The 18995-nt window shown below is 38.5% G+C and overlaps 1 protein-coding gene across 3 annotated transcripts in view; it reads right to left on the minus strand.

Annotated features, from left to right (window-relative positions):
* Positions 1-18995, minus strand: part of ATP13A4 (ATPase 13A4) — a 147450-nt gene that overhangs the window by 13730 nt on the left and 114725 nt on the right. The gene's annotated exons all lie outside the window — the stretch shown is intronic.

The raw sequence follows: 18995 nt of genomic DNA on the forward strand, positions 1-18995 counted from the left end.
TGTTGAATAAGTACTCCAGAACAAAACCAATCTGCAAAGATTGAAAAGGTATTTTGTTTATTTGGTTTTTAACTCCTAGAGTTCAAGGAGATCTCTGCCAAAACACTAGCTGAACAAAAGCCAATGGAACAGAGACTTCAGGGACCACACATGCCAACTAACACAGTCTTCTCAAAAATAGTTTGGGAAAATCACTAAACAAATGGACTACTCCAGCCTTCAACAAATAGTAAAACAAAAAAATATCAAACTCTGGAATAGTAGAAGAATCTAATTTTCAGAGTTACCACATTGTAATAGTCAATGGAACAATTGACAGAAATCATCCCTGAGGTTACACAGACATTAGATATAATAGGAAAAGACTTTAAAAACAATTGTCTTAAACATGCTCAAATAATTAAAAGACATGATAAATAAAGAACTAAAGGAAACCAGAAATACAATGTGTGAAAAAAATGAGAATGTTGACAAAGAGATAGAAATTATAAGAAAGAGCCAAAAGAAATTCTGGTGCTGAAGAGTAGAATAAATTAAGTGAAAATTTTATCAGATGGGTTCAACAGGAATTTGAGCAGGCAGAAGCATCAGTGAACTTAGATAGGGCAGTTGAAATTATCTGAACTCAGGAACAGAAAATAAAAATAATAAAGAAAAGTGAACAGAGCCTAAGGGACCTGTAGAACATAATCAAACAGACTAACCTATATGCTATGTGAGTCTCAGAAGGAGAGAAGAGAAAGAAAAAGGGAAAAAAATCTGAAGAAATAATGGTAGAAAACTTCTTAAATATGGTGAAAGACATGAACCTGCATATACAAGAAGCCCAAATAATTACAATAGGTTAAGCCCAAAGAGATTCACACCAAGACATTATAGTTAAACTGTAAAAAGCCAAAGAGAAAGAGAAAATCTTGAAATCAATAAGAAAGAATTGATGCATCACCTATGAAGAATTGTCAGTAAGATTAACCATCAATTTTTCATCAAAAGCCATGGAGGCCAGAATTCAATGGAATGATATTTAAAATGTTGAAAGGAAAAAAACCTACTTATTAAGAACTGTATGTCTGGCAAAACTGTTCCTCAAAAATGAAAGAAAAATCAAAATATTATTAGATAAACAAAAGCTTAAGGAGTTTGTTATCACTAAACCTACCCTAAAAGACATGCTAATGGTTTCAGATTGAAATGAAAAAACACTACACAGTTACTCAAACATTTATGAGGAAATAATAATGTCTAGTAAAGGTAATTATATCAGCAAATATAAAAGCCGGTATTATGTATTTTTGGTTTGTAGTTCCACTTTTTACTCTTACACTATTTAAAATACAAATGCATAAAAATTATTATATATCTATGTTATTAGGTACACAATTGATAAAGATATAATTTGTGACATAAACAACATAAAAGGGGAAGATAGATCTGGAAAGGAGCAGAGGCAGAGTTTTTTCACGCTACTGACGTTAAGGTATTAATTCAAACTATTAAGAGACTGTTATAAATTTAGAATGTCACATGCAATCTCCATAATTACACATCTATATAATGAAAAACCCACAGTTAACATCATACTCAAGGGTAAAAGACTGAGAGCTTTTCTCCTAATATCAGAACAAAACAAGGATGCCCTTTTCAACACTGCTATCCAATGGTGTACTGGAAGTTGTACTCAGAGAAATTACACAAAAAAGAAACAAAAGTTAGTTGGACATCAGAAGATGGCAAACTATTTTAATAAAAGCCCTTAGCATTTATCTTCCATACAAAGACAGCCAAAATGACAACCAATAAAAGAGAAATCAAACCAAATCAACCAAAACCAGTTATTTTGATGTAAATAACTGAGAGTGCCAGAGTACATCAAAGGAGTAGCAAAACCCTATAGAGCACAGGAACACCAGATGGCCACATAGAGAATGGAAGGAAATACCTCAAGTCCATCACCCCATGCCCTAGCCAGAATCAGCTCAGAACCAAGAGGGACTTCTCTCATGGGGGAAAGGGTAAGAAAGTAGACCCTAACAGCCCCCATCAACATCTTGGATTCCTACAGGAACTAAGCCCAGCTAAGAGAGCTGCCTAGAGTTCACATAGCTGTGCTCCCGCAAAGAAGAAGCCAACAGTGTGCCCTACCCTCTATGGCCTGCACAGCTACTCTGCTATGCCATCTTGGAACCTGAACTATTGCTGGAGTGTGTCCTATTCTGAAGTCAAGTGTCCACAGCACCTTTCCATCTGTGAGGCATACTCACTGCTGAGCCACTCCCACCCAATAGCCCTCTATCCCTGATCTGTTGCTACATCTTACACTGGGGGGTTAAGTTGCCATGAAGCTATTCCATCTATCCCATCCAGTCACCACTGCACCCTGTCCCCCAGGATCTGAGCTGAAGCTGTGCACTACCTTCCAGGCAAATGTTGTTTTGATGGAGCTGCTCCATGTACTCCCCCCAGTCACTGCTGCATCCTGCCTCTCAGGACCTGAGCTAAAACAGTGCACTGCCTCTTGCAAGGAAGTGCAAGGAAAACAGTTTCTTGGCAAAGCTGCTCCATATACCACTCCTATTTGGTGCTGTGCTCTGCCTCCTTGGGGTCCAAGCTAAAGCTGTGCGCTTTCCTCAGGAAAATGGTGCCTTGATGGAACTGCTCCATCTAACCAACCCAGTCACTGTTGCACCCTTCCCCATCATTGGGGCCTGAGATGAAGCTGTGCACTTCTTCAAAAGGAAATGACGCCTTTGCAAAAGTGTTCCATCCACCCCTCCCAGTCACTACTGTACCCTGCCACTTGTATTTGAGCTGAAATTGTGCACTGCCTCTCAGGGAAATGGTGCCTAGGCTTTATCCCTGTGCCTGAACTGAAATGGTGCCCTGCCTCCTGGGAAAAAAGTATCTTGGCTGCCTAGAGCCATCAAGTCTCCCCAGTGCTTGAGCTGAAGGAGTACCCTGCCTCCCAGAAAATGAGGCCTTGGCTACCCAGAGCAGTCACACTCTCCTGTGCCTAAGGAGAAGTGGCACCCTGCATCCCAGGGAAATGGTGCCTTGGCTTCCCAGAGCAGTCATGCCCTTCTGGGCCTGACCTAAAGCAGTGCATTGCCTCCCAGGCAATCAATACCTTGGCTGAGCTAAGCAGTCACACATTTCAGGGCTAAGCTGATATAGTTCTCTATGTCTCAGGGAAACAGAGCATTGGCCAAGCTGACACATCCCCCAGGCCAAACAATTCTAGTACCCTGCTTCCCTGGAGCTGGACTGGTACCCTAGAGTCTGACCTGCTGAGACACCCCAAGGAGTAGAATCATTGCTGTGCTGCTCCCTGCCCCCCCGGGCCCAAGTGATAGATGCGCTCTGCCATTCTGGGATCTTTGCCCATTATACCTGGCCTCAAAGAATCTGAGATACTGCTGTGTCACATCATCCCAGGGTCCAGGGTCACCACTATGTGATGCCTCATCTCCCAGGACCTAAGTTGCCACTGTGCCCTATGGGTTCTGGTTCCTGAATTGCAGTTGTACCCTGCTCCCTGGGACCAAACCTCCAGAGCATTCCACTTTCCCAGAGCCTGGCCAGTGCTATGCCCTGCCCCCTCATTGTCATAGGTACAACCTGACCCTTTGGACCTGAGCTGCTAGGGAGTGCCTCATAGTCACAGACCCCAGCTCTGTGGCCTACATGCATCCAACTCTGCCTCTGAGAGTAAAACCTATGCCCCCAAATCCAGGTGCCAAAGTAGGTTTGCAAGACCCTAAGTCTAGGACCCCAGCTCCATGGCCTCTCTAAGCACTTGTTCCCTGGAATCCAGCACCACTTCAGCTGCTTGTAGGCCAAATCAGATCTAATACCAAGAAGGTGGAGAAAATAAGAATAAGAGGATCCAAAACAAACCTATGCTTCCACTGCCGCTGCTACAAACTCCTACAGCCCAAGCCACTGAAGCATCTACAATCATCACTGACATTGATCACAGATGAAAAATCTGCATAAGACCTATACCACTGAAACTATTCAGAACCAGTGTCACCACAATCTTCCCAACCAGCACACCAAGACTCATCTACAAGTGAAAGTCTTTCTCTACAAAAACCACTCTGTAAAGTTTAGAAGATGTGATTGTTCCACCAGATGTGCAGACATAAACACAGGGACAAAAGAAATGTAAAAAAGCAAGGACCATCAAAGGAACACAATAATTTTTCAGTACCTAACACCAAAGAAAAGAAAATTTATGGATTTCCTGAAAAGGAATTTATAATGTTCTTAAGGAAACTCAATGAGATACAAGAAAATAGAGATAGACAATTCAAGAAAATCAAGAAAGTAATTCATGATTTGAACAGTAAATTTAATAAACAAATAGATATCATTTAAAAAGAACCAAATAGAAATCTTGCAGCTGAAGAATTTAACAAATGAAAAATTACAATAGAGAACTTCAACAGCAGAGTAGATCAAGCAGAAGAAAGAATCTCTAAATTTGAAGATAGGTCTTTTGAAATTACTCAGTCAGAGGAAAAAGAGAAAAATGAATGAGAAGAGTGAAGACAACCTATAGGACTTATGGAACACCATTATACAATCAAGCCTTAGCATTATGGAAATTCCAGGAGGAGAAGAGACAAAGATAAGCATAGAAAGATTCTTTAATTAAATAATTTTGCTTAAAACTTTTCAAGTCTTGGAAGAGATATGGACATCCAGATATATGAAGTCCAAAGAATCCCAAAAATATTCCACCAAAAGAAGTCCTCACCAAGGCACATTATAACTAAACTGTCAAAATCAAGGACAAAGACAGAATTTTAAAAGCAGTGTGAGAAAGGTGAAGTCACAAATAAGGAAATCTTCATTAGATTATCAGCAGATTTCTCAGCAAAACTCCTGCAGGCCAGGTGAGAATACGATGATATAGTCAAAGTGCTGAAAGAAAAAAACTGTCAGACAAGAATACTATAACCAGAAAAGTTCTCCTTCACAAGTTCAGACAAGCAAAAGTTGATAGAATTCATCACTACTAGATCTTCCTCACAAGAAAATGCTTAACAGAGTTTTTCAAGTAGAAATGAAAGCACACTGCTGACTAATATGAAAACACATGAAAGTATAAAATTCACTAATAGAGGTAAATATATAGTTAAATCCAGAATACCCTGATACTGTTACAGTGCTCTGTAAATCATATATATCCCCAGTATGAAGGTTAAAATTCAAAACAGTTAAATATAATGGTAGATAAAACAAGTTGTTAAGAAAGACATAAAATGAAAATATGTAAATTTTAACATCAAAAATACAAGTTGGGAGGAAGGTAAAAGTCTAGTAATTTCTGTGTGACTGAATTTAAGCTGTTTTCAGTGTAAAATAGTCTATTATAACTACCAGATGTTTTATATAAGCCTCACAGCCATAAACCCTCACAGCCATACAGCAAAAAACTATAGCAAATACACAAACAATAAAGAGAAAGGAATCAAAACTTAGCACTAAGGAAAATAACAAAATCAAAAAGATAAACAAAAGAGAGATAAACAAAGCATCTACAAAACAGCCAGAAAACAACAAAATGGCAGTAGAAAGTTCTTACTTATCAATAATTACTTTTAATGTGAATGTATTAAATTCTCCAATAAAAAGACATAAACCAGCTGAATGAATTAAAAAAACCCAAGATCCAACTCTATGTTGCCTGTGAAAGACCCACTTTATCCTTAAAGTAGGCTGAAAGTAAAGGGATGGAAGATATTCTATGTAAACGGTAATCAAAAGAGAGCAAGGGTGGCTATACTTAGATAAAATAGACTTCAAGTCAAAAACTGTTACAACAGACATAAAGAAGTCCTATTTAATGATAAAGGGCTCAATACATCCATACATCAAGAAGGAATAACAATTATAAATATATGTGAAGCCAACATCAAAGCACCTAAATATAAAAAGCAAGTATGAATGGACATGAAGGGAGAAATAAATAGCAAGACAATAATAGTAGGGGACTTCAATGCCCCACTTTCAACATCAGACAGAAAATTAATAAGGAAATACTGGAATTGAACTGCACTTTAGACAAAAGGGACCTAAAAAGATATATACAGCGGGACCAGAAGATGGCGGAGTGGAGGTGACCTCCTGGATTTGTGCTCCCAGAGAGGAAGGCGTGGATCTCCACCTCCCACAACGCTAGAGGATTGCTTCTCCACAGGAACGGCGGTGTGAACCCACGGAGAATCACCGTGGGACACGGGGAACAGGAAAAAACAGAGGCGAGTGAGAAATCAGACCGAGATAATTTGGAGAGTGCGGGACGGAAAACAGACAGCGGAGTGCGGGACGGCCGTGCCCGCCTCACCGGCGAGTGGGGCGGGTACAGCCCCACAGCAGAGCGGCTTGATCTCCCCACTGTCCCCCACATCCACTCGGTCAGGGATCTGGCTGAAATTGGTGCAGAATCACCGCGGGAGACGTGGAGCTCCGAGGACAGGTGACATAGGCGGGAGAGAGCTTGGACTCGGGCGGGTCTCCGTGGTGCCCTATCTCTTAAAGGGACAGACGCGGACCTGCACCGAGGCGAGGGGCCGCGAGCGTGAAATATTAAAGCGGGACTTTTTTGCTTTTCTCTTCCCGTACGGCAGCTCTCTGGCTGGGGAGCTGCTGTGGGCCCTGGCGCCTGCCGAGCTCTGAACGCTTTCCCCTGGCGCCTGCGACCGACAGACGCGCGGTGGCCATCTCGGTTCCCACAGCTAAGCGGAAAGGACCTTGAACTCTGGCAGGCCTCCGCGGTGCCGGAGCCCTATCTCTTAAAGGGACAGACGCGGACCTGCACCGAGGCGAGGGGCCCCGAGCCTGAAATATTAAAGTGGGATTTTTTTTTTCTTTTTTTCTTTTTATCTCTCTCTTTCTTTCTTTCTTTCTCTTTTCTTTCTTGTTTTCTCTTTCTTCTTCTTGTTATTCATATTGTTTCTCTCCTTTTTTTTTTTTTTTCTTTTCTTTTTTCCTTTCTTTTTCTTTTCTCCTTTCCGGTGTCCCTCCAGCCCAGGAGCTACTGTAAACTCCTGAGTGCTCCAGACCCCCAGCTGTGATTCCTATCGGACCCTGAAAATTACCCCCCAGTGCCAGTGATCTGCGGGTGGGCAGGAACAATTGCGCAGGCCAAGGTCTAATTGCTGCAGAGCCATAGGGTGCCAGGCGACTCCTCAGGAGGCTCCATCCCCTGATCCATAGACCCTCTCCAGGTCCCCTTCCCAGGTGTGAACACTGAGTGCTTCCCTAAATGCAAGAGCGTGGAGCCCGGACCTTGGGAACACTGGGACAGTGTAGACCTTTGCCCGTGGGAGCTGCAGCAGCTGGGGCACTGAGGGAGTGAGGGCACCGCCTCCTCGGCCTAGCCAGTGTCTTTCCTGCTGAAGGAGACAGAAACCACACATCCAGAGGAAGAACCAAAAAGCCAGGGGTGGGGGGGAAAAAGAGAGGGAGAAGAGGCTTTCTGCTTGCAAATCGTGTGAATCCTGCCTACTAACTGAAAGTCCGCAACACAATGATTTAACTTGCCAAACTGGTCTTAGGTCAAGCCAACCCTCTGGGGGTGGACCCATCAGAAGCAGTCCCCCAACTGAGATAGAAAAAAGAAACTCTAAACAGCACACAACAGTCTCCCCCTATAGATAAAGGAAGCAACATTCCTAGACTGTTCCACAGCCTAAGAACAGAGTACAATACGTGCTGTAAACTAGACTAAAGCTGTGAGAAAAGATCTAACGATAGAGCCAGATGGGAAGGGCTCAGCGGAAAAATATGGGGAGCACAAAAAACCAAATGGAAACCTCGCCCCCAAAGAGAAATACCAACTCTCCTCCAATTGGCACAAGCCAGTTTCAGAATACCAACATGTTACCAGAAGAATTTCAGTCTTGGGTTATAAATATGCTGAATGATATACAAGAAAAAATTGATATCCACCGCAAAGAAACCGCAAAAAAATTCCAGGATTTGGAAGAAAAATTCACTAAAGAAATAGACGTATTGAAAAAAAACCAAACTGAACTCCTAGAAATGAGGGATTTATTCAGGGAGCTACAAAACACAGTGGAAAGTCTCAAGAACAGGGTAGATCAAATAGAAGACAGAATCTCAGAAATAGAAGATAACTCTTTCCAATTAAATAAGACAGTCACAGAGATAGAGCAAAGAAATAAGAAAAAAGACCAGAGTCTTCAAGAAATGTGGGATTATGTGAAGAAACCTAACGTGAGAGTTATAGGCATCCCTGAAGGTGAAGAAGATAATAAGCAAGGGCTGGATAAACTATTTGAAGACATAATAGAAGAAAATTTCCCAGGCCTTGCTAAAACTTTAGATATACAGGTTCAAGAAGCTCAAAGAACCCCTGGTAGATTCATAGCAAATAGGAAAACACCACGCCACGTAGTCGTCAGACTGACCAAAATATCCACTAAAGAGACCCTTCTTCGAGCTGTAAGGAGAAAGAAACAAGTAACATACAAAGGGAGGCCCATTAGAATTACGCCAGATTTCTCAACTGAAACTTTACAAGCAAGAAGAAGTTGGGGCCCCATTCTCACTCTTCTGAAACAGAATAATGCCCAGCCTAGAATCTTGTACCCAGCTAAGCTAAGCTTTCTATATGAAGGAGAAATTAAGACATTCTCGGATAAACAAAGACTGAGGGAATTCACCAAGACAAGACCACCCCTCCAAGAAGTACTCAAAAGAGAGTTAAACATGGATCATCACAACAAAGACCCACGAATGTAAAACCACCCAAGAGCTAAAGATCAAATTCTAGCCACCACAATGGCTCAAGAGAGAAAACATAGCAATGAAGTTCTACCCAATAAGATAAACAGAAGTCTATCCCAATTATCAGTTCTCTCACTAAATGTCAATGGCCTGAATTCCCCACTCAAGAGACATAGACTGGGCCAATGGATAAAAAAACACAAACCAAGTGTCTGCTGCCTTCAGGAAACTCACTTAACCGGCAAAGATGCATTTAGACTGAAAATAAAAGGATGGAACCTGATATTTCAAGCAAATGGTAGCCAAAAGAAAGCTGGTGTGGCAGTTTTAATTTCCAATAACTTAGTCTTCAAACCAACAAAAGTAATAAAAGACAAAGACGGTTACTACATACTGGTGAAAGGCACAATTCAACAAGAAGACATAACCATACTTAATATATATGCACCCAATCTAGGTGCACCCAGATTCATAAAGCAAATCCTACTTGATCTAAACCAAATCATAGACAACAACACTTTAATAGTTGGAGATTTTAATACCCCACTGACAGCACAGGACAGATCCTCCAAGCAGAAAATAAGCAAAGACATAGTAGACTTAAACAGAATGCTAGAACAAATGGGCCTGACTGACATCTACAGGACATTCTACCCGAAAACCACTGAATATACATTCTTCTCATCAGCTCACGGGACATTCTCTAAGATTGACCATATCCTAGGTCATAAAGCAAGTCTTAAAAAAATTAAAAAAATAGAAATCATACCCTGCATCTTCTCAGATCACAATGGAATAAAAATAATAATGAACCTTAACAGGAACTCTCATTCCTACTCAAAGTCATGGAAGCTAAACAACCTTCTCCTGAATAACAATTTTGTAAAGGAAGAAATTAAGTCAGAAATCAAAACATTCTTTGAATTAAATGACAAAGGTGACACAACTTATCAAAATCTATGGGATGCAGCTAAAGCAGTCCTGAGAGGAAAATTCATTTCCATAAATGCCTATTTCAAAAAGACAGACAATTTACAACTAGACAACTTAATGAATAGACTCAAAGAGCTGGAGAAAGAAGAACAGACTGACCCCAAACCCAGCAGAAGGCGAGAAATTATTAAGATCAAATCAGAATTAAATGAAAAAGACAACAAAAATACTATAAGGGAAATTAATAAAACAAAAAGTTGGTTCTTTGAAAAGATAAATAAAATAGACACACCACTGGCTAGACTAACCAAGAGCAGAAAAGAAAAATCTTTAATAACTTCCATCAGGAACATGAAAGGAGAAATCACAACCGAAGCCACAGAGATACGTGACATTATCTATGAATATTACAAAAATCTTTATGCACACAAATTGGAGAATGAGGAGGAAATGGACAAATTTTTAGAATCACACAGCCTTCCCAAGCTCAATCAGGAAGAAATAGAATTCCTGAATAGACCAATATCAACAACTGAAATTGAAACAGCAATAAAAAACCTTCCCAAAAAGAAAAGCCCTGGTCCAGATGGGTTCACACCTGAATTTTACCATACATACAAAGATGAACTGGTGCCCATCCTACATAAACTATTCTTCAATATTGAGAAGGATGGAATTCTCCCCAACACATTCTACCAAGCCAATATAACATTAATACCAAAACCAGGAAAGGATGCAACAAAAAAAGAAAACTACAGACCAATTTCTCTCATGAACGTAGATGCAAAAATTCTCAATAAAATCCTAGCAAATCGTATCCAAGTGCTGATTAAAAAAATAATTCATCATGACCAAATAGGCTTCATCCCAGAGATGCAGGGGTGGTTTAACATACGAAAATCTATAAATGTAATTAACCACGTAAATAGAAGCAAAAATAAAGACCATATGATCCTCTCAATAGATGCAGAAAAAGCATTTGACAAAATTCAACACCCTTTTATGATAAAAACACTTAACAACATAGGCATAAATGGGACCTACCTAAAAATAATACAAGCCATATATGACAAACCCACAGCCAACATCATACTGAATGGGGAAAAACTGAAAGCATTCCCACTCAGAACTGGAACCAGACAAGGCTGCCCACTGTCCCCATTACTTTTCAACATAGTATTGGAAGTCCTTGCGAGAGCTATCAGACAAGAGAGCAGAATCAAAGGTGTCCAAATAGGGACAGAAGAGATCAAACTCTCACTCTTTGCTGATGACATGATGTTGTATCTGGAAAACCCCAAGGACTCAACCAAGAGACTCCTGGAATTAATTAACGAATTCAGTAATGTCTCAGGTTACAAAGTCAATACACACAAATCAGAGGCATTCATATATGCCAATACCATTCAATCGGAGAACCAAATTAAGGACTCAATACCTTTCAAAATAGCAACAAAGAAAATAAAATATCTAGGAATATATTTAACTAAAGAGGTAAAGGACCTCTATAAAGAGAACTATGAAACGCTAAGGAAGGAAATTGCAGAACACGTAAATAAGTGGAAATCCATACCATGCTCATGGATTGGAAGAATTAACATCGTTAAAATGTCTATACTACCCAAAGTAATCTATAGATTCAATGCAATTCCTATTAAAATACCAACATCATTTTTCACAGATTTAGAAAAAATAATTATACACTTTGTATGGAATCAGAGAAGACCCCGTATAGCAAAAGCAATCTTAAGCAATAAAAACAAAATGGGAGGTATTGATTTGCCAGACTTCAAACTATACTACAAAGCTGTGGTTCTTAAAACTGCTTGGTATTGGCACAAGGGCAGGGACACAGACCAGTGGAACAGGACAGAAAACCCAAATATAAAACCATCCTCATATAACTATCTAATCTTTGACAAAATAGACAAAAACATACTCTGGGGACAAGAGTCCCTATTCAATAAATGGTGCTGGGAAAACTGGATAGCCACATGTAGAAGACTGAAACAGGACCCACAGATTTCACCTCTCACAAAAATCAAATCACGGTGGATAACAGATTTAAACCTTAAATGGGAAACAATTAGAATTCTAGAAGAAAATGTAGGAAAGACTCTTACAGACATTGGTCTAGGCAAAGAATTTATGAAGAAAACCCCTAAGGCAATCGCAGCAACAACAAAAATAAACGACTGGGACCTGATTAAATTAAAAAGCTTCTGCACAGCCAAAGAAACAGTCATGAAAATAAACAGACAGCCTACAGAATGGGAAAAAATTTTCGCATACTACACATCAGATAAAAGACTGATAACAAGAATCTATTTAGAACTCAGGAAAATCAGCAGGAAAAAATCAAACAATCCTATCAAAAAATGGGCAAAGGACATGAATAGAAATTTTTCAAAAGAAGACATAAGAATGGCCAAAAAACATATCAAAAAATGCTCAACATCCCTAATCATCAGGGAAATGCAAATCAAAACCACAATGAGATACCACTTAACTCCGGTGAGAATGGCCTTTATCAAAAAATCCCAAAACAACACATGTTGGCGTGGATGCGGAGAGACAGGAACACTCATACACTGCTGGTGGGAATGCAAACTAGTGCAACCCCTATGGAAAGCAATATGGAGATACCTTCAACAGATTCAAGTAGACCTACCATTTGATCCAGCAATCCCATTATTGGGCATATACCCAGAAGAACAAAAGTCATTCTTTAACAAAGACACCTGTACCCGAATGTTTATAGCAGCACAATTTACAATCGCAAGGATGTGGAAACAACCCAAGTGCCCATCAATCCACGAATGGATTAGTAAACTGTGGTATATGTATACCATGGAGTACTACTCAGCTATAAGAAATAACAATGATACGACATCTCTTTGGTTCTCCTGGAGAGAGCTGGAACCCATTATACTAAGTGAAGTATCCAAAGAATGGAAAAACAAGCATCACATGTACTCACCAGAAAACTGGTTTCCCTGATCATCACCTAAATGTACATCAGGGAAGGATACCAATTGGATATCAGACTGGGATGGGGGGTGGGGGGAGGGGATGGGTGTATGCCTACATGATGAGTGCGTTGCACACCCTCTGGGGAATGGTCATGCTTGAAGGTGCAGACCCGGGGAGGTGGGGGGGGGGAGGGGATGGAGGTATGACTACATGATGAGTGCCAGGTGCACTGTCGGGAGAATGAGAACGGACGCGCTTGGGACTCTGACTCGGGGGGATGGGTGGGACATGGAAAATGTATATAACCTAAACTTATGTACCCCCATGATGAGCTGAAATAAAAAAAAAATAAAAAAAATAAAAAAAAAATAAAAAAAAATAAAAAGATATATACAAAACTTTCTATCCAATAGCAGTAAAATACATATTCTTCTCTAGGGCATATGAAACATTTTCCAGGATAGACCATACAGTAGGCCACAAAACAAGTCTTAAAAATCTTTTAAGTCAAAATCATATCAAGTATTGTTTCCAACCACAATGGTATGAAACTAGAAGTCAACAACAGAAGGACATTTAAAAACTATACAAATACATGGAAATTAAACAACATGTACCTGAACAACCAATGAGTCAATGAAAAAATTAAAGAGAAATTAAAAAATTTATAGAGACAAATGAAAATGGAAACACAGCATACCAAAATCTATGGAAAATAACAAAATCAGTACTCAGAGAGAAGTTTACAGCAATAAATGCCTACATGAAGAAAGAAGAAAGATCTTAAATAAACAACCTAAGTGTGCACCTCAAGGAAGTAGAAAAATAAGAACAAACTAAACCCAATATTACCAGAAAGAAAGAAATAATAAGGATCAGAGCAGAAATAAATGAAATAAAGACTTAAAAACAATACAAAAGACCAATATAATGAGGAGGGTTTTTTTGAAAAGATAAACAAAATTGACAAAACTTAGTTAGACTAAGAAATAAAAAGAAGACACAAATAAATAAAATCAGAGATGAAAAATGAGACATTATGACAGATAACACATAAATACCAAAAATCATGAGACTATTATGAACAACTATAGGCCAACAAATTGGAAAATCTAGAATAAATGGATAAATTGCTGGACAAATACATGAAGGTTGAAACATGAAGAAATAGAAAATATAGACAGACCAATAATGAGTAAAAAGATAGAATCAGTAATAAAAAGTACACCATCAAAGAAAAGTCTAGTACCTGATGGCTTCACTGCTGAATTCTACAATACATTTAAAGAAGTAATACCAACTCTACTCAAACAATTCCAAAAAATTGAAGAGAATCAGATACTTCCAAACTCATTCTATGATGCCAGCATCACCCTGATACTAAAACCAAACGAGGACATAACAACAAAAAAAAAAAAAAAAAAAAAAAAAAAACTATAGGCCAATATCACTGATAAACAAAGATGCAAAAGTCCTCAACAAAATGCTAGCAAGCCAAATTTAACAGGACATTAAAAATTTCATTCAACTGGGATTAAACTTGAATTGGTCAAGTGGGATTCACCCCTTGGATGCAAAGGTGGTTCAACATATGCAAATCTATAAACATGATACATCACATTAACAGAATGAAGGACCAAAACAATATGATCATTTCAACAGATGCAGAAAAAGCATTTGACAAAATTCAACATCTCTTCATGATAAAACCTCTAACAAATTAGGCATAGAAGAAATGTACCTCAACACCAAAAAAAAAAAAAAAGAAAAAGAAAGAAAGAAAGGTCATATATAACAAACCCACAGCTAACATCATACCGAATGTGGAAAAATTGAAATCTTTTCATCTATAATTTGGAAACAAGACAAGGAAGCCCAATTTTGCTACTTCTATTCAAGATAGTACTGGAAGTCCTGCAACTAAGCAACAGGGGGAAAAAAGGCATTCAAATTGGAAAGGAGAGAGTCAAATTGTCCTTATTTGCAGATGGCATGAAGTTACATATAGAAAACCCTCAAGACTCCACTTAAAAACTGGTAGAACTAATAAACGTGTTTATTAAACTTGCAGGACACCTGAAGGTGTTTGTTATGGAGAAGAGAACCATCACAATAAATGAGAATTGTTTTCAAATATCTGAAGAACTGTTCTGGGGAGAAAAATCAGACCTCAATGGCAGAACTGGGGTGGGTGAAAGTTATGCATAGATAGATTTGGCTTTGTGTGAAGGGGAACACTGCTAACAGAGTTAACAAAGCTTGTCCAAGGGTGTTCTTTTAATAGACTTAACAAATATTTAATAAACTCCTTTGATATGTCAGGCCCTGTTAGAAGTATTGGTATCATAGCGTTGATCATACAGACAAGAGGCTGTTCTCATGAAGCTCACACTCTGGATGAGGGGAGGCAGGTAAAAAGCTACAAAAACTAAGGTAAATATAATTTCGGATTGTGGAAAATACTGTGAAAAAATAAACAGAGTTGTGTGATAGAGAATAATTGGCTTGATCACCATTTAAAGTGATCTTTCTGAGGTGGTGACATTGGAAATAGGAATAATAAGAAAAAGTCAAAGTCAAAGCCAAATGAAGTAAGGCGAAAGTATTTCAGGCAAAGGGAAGAGCAAAGGCAAAGGTACTGAGGTGACCACAGCTTGACAATGTTCAAGAGACAACAAGACCATTGTGGCAGGAACATAAGTGAGTGGCAATGTGGTTAGAGGTGAAGTTGGAGAAGTAGGCAGGAGCCCAATCATGCAAGACTTGGATTTAGTGTAAATGGGATACCATGGGAGCATTTTAAGCAAGAGAATGACATAATAGAATTTACATTTATAAATAACTCTCTTACTATTTATTGTGTGAAAGGTAAACAGGGTGAGGAGGGAAGCAACAAGACCAGCTATGAAGTTGTTACGGGAATGCACAAGAGAGGTGCCACTGCTTAGCAACAGTGGCTACGGTGAAGATGCAGAGAAGGCAAGCAGGGTGCGTTTCAGAGATAGAGCCAACAGGTACTTCGCATGTATTGGATGCAGAGGGTGAAGAAAATAGAAAAAGTAAGGACAACTCTAGGTCTTTAACTTGAACAACTAGGTAGACGGTGATTCTGTTTCAATAGAATGAAAGCTCCATGAGGAAAGATATCTTTTTTGTTTTGTTTTGTTTCACTGATGTATTCCAAGTGCCCAGATCAGTAAGTAGCATAAATTAGGGATTCAGTAAGTACATAAAATTTTACTGAATATCAGATCTGGAAGAATTAAGAGATCTGTCTGAGCATATTAAGTTTGAATCCTATTAAATATCCACAGTTATATGCTGAATAGCTACATTTCCAGAGCTCTGGGTAGACATCAAGGCTAGAGATACACATTTGGGATTCATCAACATATGGATAACAAAGTCATCGGACAGGTTGAGATTACTTAGGGAGATGGTATAGATTGCAATGACAAGAAGAATCCAAGAACAACACTTGGAACATTGTAAAAGTTAGAGGACAAGTAAAGGAACAGGAGCCAACAAAAGAGATGGGGAAACTGTATTCATTAAAGAACAGATATTCAGGAGTGTGTTGTATCACAAAAGCCAAGAGAAGAAACACTTTGAAGAAAGAGAGTGCTACTGAGAGAGTCAAGTACAACAAGGAGAGAAAAGTGGCCATTGTTGCTGACAGCAAGGAAGTCATTGAAAGACCTTGATAAGGGAGGTGGCTGTTAAAGTATAGACAGCAGTTGCTCCACTTGAGCATGTTTTTTTTTTCTTGAGCCTTTGAATAAGTTTTTAAAATAAATTGGTGTGATAGCTGTTAAAATTAAGAAGAGAAGATGTAATAAGAAATATTGTAAAGCAAGGCCACAAGGCATATAGAAGAGGCAATCAAAGATTTGCACCTTTGTAATGTGTCAGTAATATGCACCAGCCCAGACAGCGCTGGCTGTAGCTGGCTCATACTGGCTAATAAGAGCCAATTACTGCTAAATTTGCAAGCCAGTTATTAAACACAGCCATTATTCAAGGTAAATTATACAAACTTGTAATTACATAGACAGCATTAAAAAAGATAACTAATACTCAAAACCAATAACTTCCTAATTATTTTACTACATTTTAGTATTATCTATGTTTTTGAGATTAATAATGAAGATTAAACTTAAAAATGTGTCACCTCTGTAACCATTATAATGTGAATTTTTTTAACCGAGGAAATATTCTTCCAGCATTCAAAAACTACTATCTGATTCAACAAATAAGTTGCTCACATCACTCATGAATGATTGAAGTTTTGACATAAGTCTTTGTTTTGTTTTTATCTTACTCATTCAGCTAAAGGAAAATATCAAAAACATTCATGTTGTAACTAATTCAGTCATCAATTGCAACTATTGGTTGATTATGGACCCAAGAGTTTGGCAAAAGTCAATGAAAGCATTCTGTGGAAATCAATTGGCTAAATAAAATTTGCAATATAAAGTACCATATATTGTCATTATTTGCAAATTGCTCACTAAACGTTTCTTTACAGTAGTTTATAATAAACTCATTTCCATACATATACATATATATATTTCAAAATTTCTTGGGGGAAACAAGTTATCAAACATTTGGAAGCACACCACTGCCTCCTACTAAACAACAGCATAGGCGCAAATGCAAATTCACATTTTGGATATTAGAATCTGGCAGATGGAAATGGAACGGCAATAGAATTCAAGATGAGAAGAGGAGAAAGTTTGGTATACTGTTGGTGAAGTTTGAGAAAAAAGGGGGCAGCAGCTTGCAGTGGATTTGGGGTCAAGGAGAGTTTTTTTATAGAAAGAAGATATGAGAATATACTTAAGTGCCAGTAGGAATAATCCAGTAGCCCAGAGAAATGTTGATGATAATGGAGAGGGAGATTATTACAGGAACAAAATCCTTGAGGAGATAGGAGTAAAAGCATAAATGGAACCACTGCACACCTATTAGAATGGCCAAAATTCAGAACTGACAATGCCAAATGTTGGTGAGGATGTAGAGCAACAGGAACTCTAATTCACTGCTGATGGGCATGCAAAATAGTACAGCCACTTTGAAAGACAGTTTAGCAGTTTCTTACCTAAACTAAGCATTTTCTTACTATATGATCCAACTATCATGCTCCTTGGTATTTGCTCAGTAAAGATGAAAACTTATGTCGACATAAAAACCTGTACGTGGATGTTTATAGCAGCTTTATTGATAATTGCCCAAACTTGGAAACAGCCAGATATACTTCAGTGGGTGAATGAATGAATAAACTGTGGTACATCCAGACAATGGAATATTATTCAGCACTAAAAAGAAATGAGCTATCAAGCTAAGAAAAGACATAGAGGAACCTGAAATGCATATTACTAAGTGAAAAAAGCCAATCTGAAAAGCATACATACTGTATAATTCCATCTATATAACATTCTGGAAAAAGCAAAACTATGGAGAAAGTAAAAAAAGCATCGGTTGCCAAGGGCTTTTGGGAGGGTGAAAGGATGACTAGGCAGAACAAATAGGAGTGAAAATACTTTGTAGAATACTATGATGATGGATACATGTCATTATATATATATATATATGTATGTATGTATGTATGTATATATATATATATATATATATATGTAATCTTCAAACCCATACATTATCTAAGACCATGAATGAATCCTAATGTAAAGTATGCACTTTGGGTGATAATGATGTGTCAATGTAGGTTTACCAGTTGTAACCAATGCACTATTCTGGTGGAGAATGTTGATAATGGGGGATGCTGTGCATGTGTGGGAGCAGGGCTCATGTCTCAATTTGGCTATGAACCTGAAACAGCTCTAAAGAAAATAAAGTCATATATCAAAAAATTCCCAATGCAGGAAATTTGAAGAGACAATTCATACACTGATTAGAAGGTGGGGAGTGAGAGTGGTATGATGAAATGGCAAGATCACCTTTAAGCTGTATTCTAAATCCTGAGAGGCTAAGATTTGGAGATGGGAAACATAAAAGCCATTTAGTTTCTGTAGATTGGGCCCATTTTAATTCTTACTATACTTAAAAACACACTGAAGTTAGTGTTTCTGATTTTCAAGGTGCTTTTTTCACAAATGTTTAGTGACCATTTGTGGAAGCTCTGTATTTTGTGGAAAACAGCAAAATAACAAGCCAGCTTTTCCTTTGCTAATTTCCTCTCCCTCTCTCTCTCTCTCTCTCTCTCTCTCTCTCTCTCTCTCTCTCTCTCTCTCTCTCTCGCCCCCTCTGTACACACCTTTGGGAATCAGTCATACATCTCTGCTGCTGTTGCTGTCCCTCATGGTAGACAA

Source organism: Lemur catta, chromosome 1 (assembly GCF_020740605.2).
Source record: "Lemur catta isolate mLemCat1 chromosome 1, mLemCat1.pri, whole genome shotgun sequence".
NCBI classification, from domain to species: Eukaryota; Metazoa; Chordata; class Mammalia; order Primates; family Lemuridae; genus Lemur; species Lemur catta.